This window comes from Myotis lucifugus, unplaced genomic scaffold, assembly GCF_000147115.1.
Source record: "Myotis lucifugus unplaced genomic scaffold, Myoluc2.0 scaffold_467, whole genome shotgun sequence".
Classification (NCBI taxonomy): Eukaryota; Metazoa; Chordata; class Mammalia; order Chiroptera; family Vespertilionidae; genus Myotis; species Myotis lucifugus.
This window is the reverse complement of record NW_005871515.1, coordinates 265193-274639: the sequence shown is the minus strand read 5'-3', so window position 1 is coordinate 274639 and position 9447 is coordinate 265193. Positions and strand designations below refer to the sequence as shown.

The window sequence follows — 9447 nt, the reverse complement described above, 5'->3', positions numbered from 1 at the left end:
GAAGAGATCAACCAAAGAACTTGTATGAAAGATGCATAACCCATGGACACAGACAATAGGGTGGTGAAGGCCTGGGTGGAGGGGGGGCAAGGGTGGGCTAGAAGAGGTCAATGGGGGGAAAGAGGGGACATATGTAATACTTTCAACAATAAAGATTTCTTTTTTAAAAGTAGTATTTTATTTACTCCTCATGAACTCTGTGAAGGCTGGAGATGACAAGGACACGTCTGTTTATCACCCACGGCTGATCCGAGGGCCAGAGCTAGGGTTCAACACCTGCCCTGCGACCCAGAGCCCAGACTGCCGGGTACAGCTCCCATGTCTCCCCAAGGCCAGCCAGCAGCCCTCCCCCACCCTCAGGCCCAGGCACTGGCTCCCAGCCCCTGTTGCATCTTGTCTCCCTCGAGAAGCCCTACCCTCAGCAGAGGTCCCCACCCATCTATTAGCGGTACCAATCCATCCAGTATCCCCACCAAATAGTCTCTCTTGTTCAAGAAATTCACCAAACCAAAGAGCCACCATGAATTCCGTGATGCTTTGAAATGAATCCATATTTCGATCATCACAACAGCATGTACGTGCGTTTGAAAAACAGTGTCCCGGGGAAACATTATGTATTCACTCTGACGACAGCACGCCCTGTGCCCATGAATTAGAGAAGCCGGGAAATGATTCACCTTGAAGCTGCCAGGGTTGGGACTGGCTGAGAACACTGCTTTCCATCCCAGTCTCTCCCACCTGCTGAACCCGCAGAGGGATCTTGGAAGGTAACGTTGGCTTTCCCTTTTGCCCTGGTTTATTACGAGCTGGAATTCCACCCCAGCACCGGCAGTGTTGTCCAACCTTAACCTCTCAAGGCCGTGAGCAAATAACACAACAACATATTTACCCATATTCACTCATGTAATCTTCAGATTAGCCCCAGGCCGGTATATGACTGTCATTGTCCTCAAAACACTGAGGCTCAAGGCTTAAGCAGCTTGCTTGAGGTTGCTGAGCTAGTGAGAAAGCAAGATTCAAACACAGGTTCAATTCGTTCTCTACCCCACAGCCTCCCCTCCTGCCTACCCTCCTCCTCGCCTGTCCTCACCCCCCTAACAGCCAGGGGGTGGGAGTCTCCTGAAAGCTCAGGACAGGTGCCCGGTTTGGTTGCACAGGCAGAAGGCCCTGTGCCTGCCTTCCTGTCCACGTGGCCTCGCTCTCCAGCCTATTTGGTCTCTCAGGTGCCATGCCAGTGTGAAGTGACAACCCTGTTGGCGACAGGAACTGTTCTGCTCTCCACTTCCTGTCCCAAGAGGTTCAAGAGGCACAGGAGCAGCCTCCCTGTGGAGGGAAAGACAGTCTCAGGAAGCAAAGTCTCAGGGGAGCAACCTCAGGAGGGGAGTAGCTGCAAAGGGCAGCGTGGCCAGCTCAGCCAGAGGCTGCTCCGGACCATATGCTGAGGAGCACTCCCTAAAGCAGCGGTTCTCAACCAGTGGGTCGCGACCCCTTTGGGGGTCGAACGACCCTTTCACAGGGGTCACCTAAGACCATCGGAAAACATATATAATTACATATTGTTTTTGTGATTAATCACTATGCTTTAATTATGTTCAATTTGTAGCAATGAAATTGGGGGTCACCACAACATGAGGAACTGTATTAAAGGGTCGCGGCATTAGGAAGGTTGAGAACCACTGTCCTAAAGCCTGGGGCCCACACACAGGCCAAGGGGACCTGCTTCCTTTGCTGTCTCTGGGCACCGGCTTCCCCTCCAGGAAATGCCTTCCAAATGGCCCTCTCACTTTCAGTTGCTATCCCACCCCTGGTGTCCTGGTGTCCAGGGTCGGCATCCCAAGCCAGCCGGCCTCTAAGGACTCCTCTCCACCCCACCCCACCCAGACTTCAGCAGCAGACCGGCTGCCACACTCTGGCGTTAATCCAGGCACCCCAGGTTAATTGCCAAACAAACAGCTGCCTCACAAAGAGGTGTCTCTCCCCCCCCACCCCCACCCCCAATAGGCCTAAGGTGGAAAAGGGAGTTCACACCTTCAGGCGGAAAGGCTGTGGCCCCTCGGGTCCTTTTCCTCCAGGCCCCCGGCCCCCCCCCCCCCGCCCCCTGCCACCTTCTATACTAAACAGTGTCTCAGGCAGGATGGCTGGGCAGAGGCCTCTAGAGACCCCTCCTCAGATTATCGGGAGTGAGAACCCTCCCCCATTCAAGGGCCGACAGGGCCATCTGTGCCTGAGCTCCAGGAATAAGGGAGGCCGTACCTCTGCCTCCAGGGGCCTCCAAGCTGTGAGGAAGCCTGTCAAGCACTAACCCCCTCCCCACACACACCTCCTTCAAAGCCCCCCCACCCTTCTCACACCAAAACCACCAGCAATTCTGCCAATGCCTCCCTCCCCCCGGCCCCCGCCTGAACCTGAGAGCATGCCAAGCCAATCTGGTTTCCTGCAATCCGCACTGGGAAAGCAAATGCATTAGCGCAGGAAGGAGGTTTTGGCTGCTGATTGGACAGCTGCTGGCATATCCAGACAATTCGGGCTGGTGACACCGGAGGGATGAAAAGGAAGGGTTAGGACCAGAAACCAGGAACTAGGAGTAAGCCTCCCGTCTCCCCCTTGGACAAAGGGGTGTCCGCTGATACTGAGGACGTGGGGCAGAGAAGAGGAATGCCACGATGTCACTGACAGCTTCACCTTCCATGAAACTCTAGGGTAGAAACGGATCATATAGTGAGAGCCCTTTAGTGCAAGCCTTTCATGGATGGGAAAACTGACGCTCAGAAACGCGGATGACAGATTCAGGACAAGCAGCCATCTCTCCTGACCCCAGCCAGCGCTCCCTGCCCTCACCTTCTGTTGTCATCACCGCACAGCTCCCTCTGCATGAGTCTGCCGGAGTCCATTGTCTTCACTAGCTGAGTTTAGACAGAGACCCCCCAAAAGCTAGTAGCCATTGAAAGTCCTAGCAAAGGTCAGGGCTGTGCACCACCCAGTTAATCTAGGAACCACTCAGTTAATTTAGGTAATAATAGTTGAAGCATCCCCACCTTAGTTCCCTTAATTCCTTAGATACTTATGTAGATCCTTGTTGATTATTGTTAATCAGATACTCTGCCTACACTCGGAAATCTATTGATGAGCTAATCAGTTACTCTGCCTACACTCGGAAATCTATTGATGAGTTAATCAGATACTTTTGTCTACTCCTGGAAATTGTCTGCTGACCTGTGTGTCATTGAAACTTCCTTACCCTAAGGGCTACTCCAGATCAATAAAAGATTGGAGCAGCCTGAGCATGGGTGGAAGTCCTTCAGGACTTGCCCGCCTGGTCCCCCGATATTGCAAAATTATCTTGTGTCTTTTTCTCTCATTTGTTGTGCGGCTCCACTTTCAGATACCGAACCCTACTCCACGCAGAACGTGGAGGGAGTGTTACTCGACAGAGTCCACCACCCCCTTTAGTCCCATGCCTCAGGTTCCCTGTGTGTGAAATATCCTGCAGCATAGAGAAGGAGAACTAGGACAGGAGATGTGTGAGAGACCGTCCTGGGGATGACGTTCAAGGGCTCCCCATCTGTATGGAGAGGGAGCACCCCTAACGGTCCTCCCTCCCTCCTGCAGCAAGTGAGATTGGAGTCCCCCGGTGGGAAGGGCAGGTGAGAAAAGCCGTGGGGTCCAGACCTCCGTGCTGACACTCACCAGCTCGGCAGCCGTGATGTAGACCTTCGCCCCTTTGACCTCCTGACTCCACAGGTAAAATGCGTGCAGGAACGCCATCTTCGGCGTCATGTGAAGAGTATGAGATATCTGGGGTTTTTTAATTATTTTTATTTATCTATTTATTTTTTGTCAATGAGCAGGGAATTTTATTTTTATTTTTTCGATCTCTATTGCTGAGAGTATTACAGATGTCCCGCCGCGCCCCACGCCTTTACCAGCCTATTGCCTGTGTCCATGGACAATGCAATGTGTAAGTTTTTTGGTTAATCTCTTCTCATTCTCCCCTCCCCCCCTCTTCCCTCTGAGATTCCTCAGGCCACTGGTTCTAGTTCATTCATCAGTTTATTTTGTTCATTAGCCTTCACATTTAAGTGAGATCATGCAATATTTGTCTTTCTCTGATTGGCTTATTCCACTTTGTATAATAATCCCTAGGTCCTGCCCTGTTGTCTCCCCTGCATAGTATTCCATTATGTAAATGAGATATCTATTTTAAAAATACTGCCTTGACCGCTAGTAGTTGGCCCTGTCCTTTACACGAGGCTTATAATTGGAGGGCTGTCAAGAGTTTTCTATTATCCTATAGACACAGACTTCTGATCGATCCCAAACTCAGAGGAAAGCCTGTAGATGAAGGCACATGACGGAGGTTCTTTGAGATTGGGACCATCCCCGGGATGTAAACTTGCTTCCCTGGTGCTCTTTATGGATGGATAATGTGCTCATCCTTGCCTTAGTGCCTGCCCTCCCCCTGAAATGCTCTCCCTCCCACCTGCTCAAATGGCCCCGTCTCTGTAGTGAAGATCGCCTCCTGGAACACTCTAACCCTCACCGACATTCTCCTTCTCTAACCTCTCACTGGGATTCAGCATCTCATTTTTTTTTATCATGTCTTTTAACAAGATTGTAAGTTCCAAGCTGTAGTGGGTTTGACTCACTGGATAGAGCGTCGGTCCTCGAACTGAAGATCAAGGGTTTGATTCTGGTCAAGGGCACATACCTCGGTTGCAGGCTCAATCCCCGGCCCCAGGCGGGGTGCGGTGCAGGAGGCAACCAACCAATGTGTCTCACATCGATGTTTCTATCTCTGTCTCTCCCCTCCCTTCCACTCTCACTAAAAAAATCAATGGAAAATATATCCTCAGGTGAGGCTTCACAACAACACGAAAATTGTTAAGTTCCTAGAGGGCAGAAGAAATCACATTTTTTAACTTTTTTTATTGATTTCAGAGAGGAAGGGAGAGGGCAAGAGAGATAGAAACAGCAGAAATGAGAGAAAATCATTGATCAGCTGCCTCCTGCACACCCCTCCTGGGGATCAAGCCTGCAACCCGTGCAAATGCCCTGACCAGGAATCAAATCATATCCTTCTGGTTCATAGTTCGGCACTCAACCACTGAGCCACACCAGCTGGGTATATCTTGCTAATTTTTAAGTCTCCTTTGTGGTGGTCTAATGCAAAGTCCAGTATGTGTATTAACCAAGGGGGGAGGGGTATCCATTTGCATAAGACCATTTTTCTGCACGCTCCTTCACCCTAGCTTTCCTATTCCAGATTCTTCTATATATAGGCAAAAAGAAGCTATAGCTCCAAGGAGGTGGCTAAGAAAGAGAGCTTATCCACTTGCTTAACCATCTGAGGCTTCCTATGCGTGTTCATTCATTTCTTCATTCATTAAGGAGAGACAGTAGCTATATCCGCCAAATACAATCCATGCTGGGAGACTCTGGACAGAGACGGGCTAAGGCCTGGGAGACTCCACCAGACCTTGAGCCAGCAAATGCTGTGGAGTTATTTACATCAATAGAAGTGCTGGCTGCTTTCCGTGCATTCGTGATCCAAAGAGCTTTACCTGTATCTACCCACATAAACCTTACAACAGCCTTTGAAGTAGGGGTTGTCACTACCCCCACTTTGTAGATAATGAAACGGAGGCACAGAGATGCTGAGTCACTCGCCCAAGGTCTCAGGCTAGAAACCTACACAGCCGGGTGGAAGCCAGGCCGTCTGGCTCGGAGCCCAGGCGCTGGAGCATCCACTGCCCGGCACCTCAGGTCAGTCTCAGGACACTGAGGCTGGAGGCACGCAGGGAAGGGCATGATGCCACTGAGAGACTTCAGAGCCCTGGCGAGTGGGGCGACTGAAGAGTCAGAGACTCCCCTCTGGCCGCTGTGAGCCCCTACCTTCAAGGACATCCTGAGCCGCTCCTGTGGGCTGCCACTTGGAGCTCAGCTGACACAGGGCTTCCGAGAGGCAGCTGGCATTCCTGTCTGCCCCAGATTAGCCCGGCTCCAAACACAGGCCTCTCTGCTCCCAAACCTGTCCTGTCCACTTCTGTGCCATTCTGCCCTGCTCTCATCTTGTAAAAACCCCAAAGATCCCCCCACTTTTAGATCACCTAGCGACAACCACACTAGTCTGTATCCTCAGTCCTGGAGGAGTTTAGGAGCAATGCAAAGGAAGAAGCCCCCTGAGGACGGGAAAGATCATTAGAAGATGCTGAAGAAGAGTGGCTCCTCAGAGTATTGGCGGTTGAGAAAACTGGGGTTACAGGCAAGGGGTCCACCACCCCTTGGGTAGATAGGGAGCCATGACCTGGTGGGTATCTTTAAAGAGAGGAAGGAGAGAATCTCAGAGCTTCAAACCCATATGCCCATGGAGATAGCGGACATTGCCCAAATAGGCATTCGGAGCAAGAGTTCCTAAAGGAACCCTCACCGGCCACTTCGATCGTCACCCGTGGAAACCCAGCACCTCCTTCGTGTTGTCAAAGCCAGCACAGGCCCAGAGGGAGCACGAACCAGGCCAGCTTCACTCCTGATGGCATGAGATTGGCAGACCAGCTGACGGTGTGACAGAGCAGGGAAGTGGGGCCCCCTGGGGAGGACTTCAGTGGAAACGGAAGGCGTGGGGACACACTCTCTCCACACCAGCACTCTCTTATGAGGTCTACAATCCCAGGTACAGCTCAGATGTAAATCGCCCAAATGCAGGGGGAAGGAGGAGGATGGGTTGCAGTGGATAATGTTTACTCTGATGCACCAAGTGGGTTGTTTTCCATGGCCTATGAGGATGTAGCCCCTGCCCTCCCTTCTCTGACTTCCCCCCAACCGCTCTCCCCTGGCTCATTGTGCTTCAGCCTCACTAGCCCTCTCCTTACTCCTCGAACACATCAAGCATGCCTCAGGGCCTTGCCCTTGCTGTTTCCTCTGTGTAGAAGAGTCTTCCGCCAGATATCCAATAACTCTCTCCTCCTTTCATGTCTGCTCAGACATCACCTTTTCAGATAGTGACCTGACCTCCGCATATACAATGCACCCTCCCCTCCCAGCAGCACTCTCGTATACCCTAGTGCTGCTTCATTTTCTCTAGACACTCATCGCCACCTGAGTGTGTGTGTGTGTGTGTGTGTGTGTGTGTGTGTGTGTGTGTGAGAGAGAGAGAGAGAGAGAGAGAGAGAGAGAGAGAGGAAGAAAGAGAGAGAGAGATGTGGCCCTAAGAGAACACAGACTCCATGAGAACAAACTAGGTTTGGTTTGTTTCTGTATCTCTATACCTGGAACAGTGCCCGACACACAACAGCACTCAGAATACTTATAGAATCAAATTGAATTCTGCCCCTTAGTCTCCGAATGATTTCCTTCTGAATCGGGCCAGCGGTTTCCCTTTTTGCTGTTCCTGTTCTTTGTCTTCTGGACCCATAAGTAAAGTGTAGAGTGTGCTGGTTCTCATAGTCACGGGGCGATCACAGCCCTGGAGACACGGCTTCACCTGTGTTCCTGCCACCCCAGGGCGACTCCCCGACACCACACACTCTCCCTGCTCATGCTCACGCCTGCCCCACCCACCCCGGCTTGTGCAGTGCTCCCCACCAAGCAAGAACTCCCTTCTGCTCATCTAAATCCCACTCAAACCTTCAAACTACACCCTGCTTGACTTCTTTCTCTCTGTTCACTGGATTCTCCATTCTCCGAGCCCAGATGTCTTCCACATCATTTAGCACTGAACGTTTAAAATGTGCTCATCTCCTCGTCCTAATCAGACTGCAGCTCTCCGGGGACAGGCAGCATGCCTCCCACACTTCTTCCTCCTCCTGGAAAAGCACCATGCAGGGAGACAGTGCTGTCTCTTTCCTGCTGATGTGTCTTCCGCTACCGCCATGCAGGTGTTGCTTAGAGCACTGAGTGAGCTCAGGAAAAACCTGGGAAAGAGAAAGTCTAAGACAGACCTGTGCCCATTTGGTCGCTTAGCATCCATTAAGGGCCCAGCATGGTGCTAGCCAGTCAGAAGACAAGTTCTGGAATCACAGAACACCGAGCTGGAAGGAACCTTGGAAGGCATCTGGTTCAAGCGCTGGTGTCAGTTAGGGGACTTAGATGCAAGCGATGGAAACTGACATGGGCTTCCCTAGGCAGGAAAGGAATATATTAAAAGGATAGTGGGGGAGTTGGAGAACAGGGCCTAGAGCTCTGCTTGCCGGAGCAAAGCCCAGCATCATGGTCAGGGGAGTACTGTTGCCACTCTTGGGGGCACTGGACTTCATGGCTTACACTTCCTGTTTGTGATGCTCCCAGGAGGATCCTCCATTGTCCTTGCTTCTTTAATTCAGATTCTGGCCAGTACACGTCTGATTGGGAGAGTCTCTGTCACCAGTCTCCACTCCAGCTAAAAAGGAGGGCAGGAAACAAGCATATTTTCTCACTAGAGGCCCAGTGCACAAAATCTGTGCATGGGTGGGGTCCCTAGGCCTGGCCAGTGATCAGGTTCCCTGCCTCTTCCTTCCCTCACTTCCCGCATGCCGCCACTACGTGGTTCCCCGCCTCCCTGCCTCCCCACTTTCCCCCTTCCTCCTTCCTTCACCACCCAAGTCTGCCACCACCCACCCCCTGTTCCCCATCCCAACCTGGGGCCCGACCTTGGGAGGGGAGGGGCTGGGAGGTTGGCCAGCAGGCCCCCATTAGGCAATCGGGGCCTGCTGACCATGGGGAGGGACAGGGAAGGGATCTGGGAGGTTGGCCACCAGCCCCAAGGAGGGAGCCGGCCCTCAGTCCCCCTGGGAAAGGGGCCACATCCACTGCTACCCACCCCCAGTTCCCTGTCCTAGCCCAGGGGCCCAGCCCTAATCAGGTGATCGGGGCCTGCTGGCCAAGGGCAGCTCCTGCATTGAGTGCCTGCCCCCTGGTGGTCAGTGTGCTTCATAGCAACCAGTTGTTCTGGTCATTTTGGTTGTTCCAGTCATTCCCTCGTAATGGTCGTTTAGGCTTTTATATATATACTAGAGGCCCAGTGCACAAAAATTTGTGCACTCGGGGGGGGGGGGCGGGTCGCCCAGCCCAGCCTGTGCCCTCTCGCAGTCTGGGACCCCTCAGGAGATAACAACCTGCTGGCTTAGGCCTGCTTCCGGGTGGCAGAGAGCAGGCCCAATTCCTAAGTGCAGCCCCTGGTCAGGCTCAGAGCAGGGCCGATTGGGGAGTTGGGGTGCCGCCCCCTGTCATGCACAGAGTAGGGCGGATTGGGAGGTTGCGATGCCACCCTCAGTCATGCTCAGGGTAGGGCTGATTGGGGGGTTGGGGCACCGCCCCCTGTCACACTCAAGGCAGGGTCAATGGGGAGGTTGTGGCGCTACCCCCTGTCACGCACAGAGCAGGGCCCATCAGGGGGGTTGGGGCTCCGTACCCTATCACGCACATGCAGGGTCAATCAGGGGGTTGGGGAGCTCCCCGCTGTCACGCACAGAG

At 52.8% G+C, this 9447-nt stretch overlaps 1 pseudogene; it reads left to right on the top strand.

Moving 5' to 3' along the window:
• LOC102441065 overlaps positions 1 to 446 on the top strand; it is a 48963-nt pseudogene extending 48517 nt beyond the window's left edge.
• Positions 447 to 9447: the final 9001 nt, after the last annotated feature.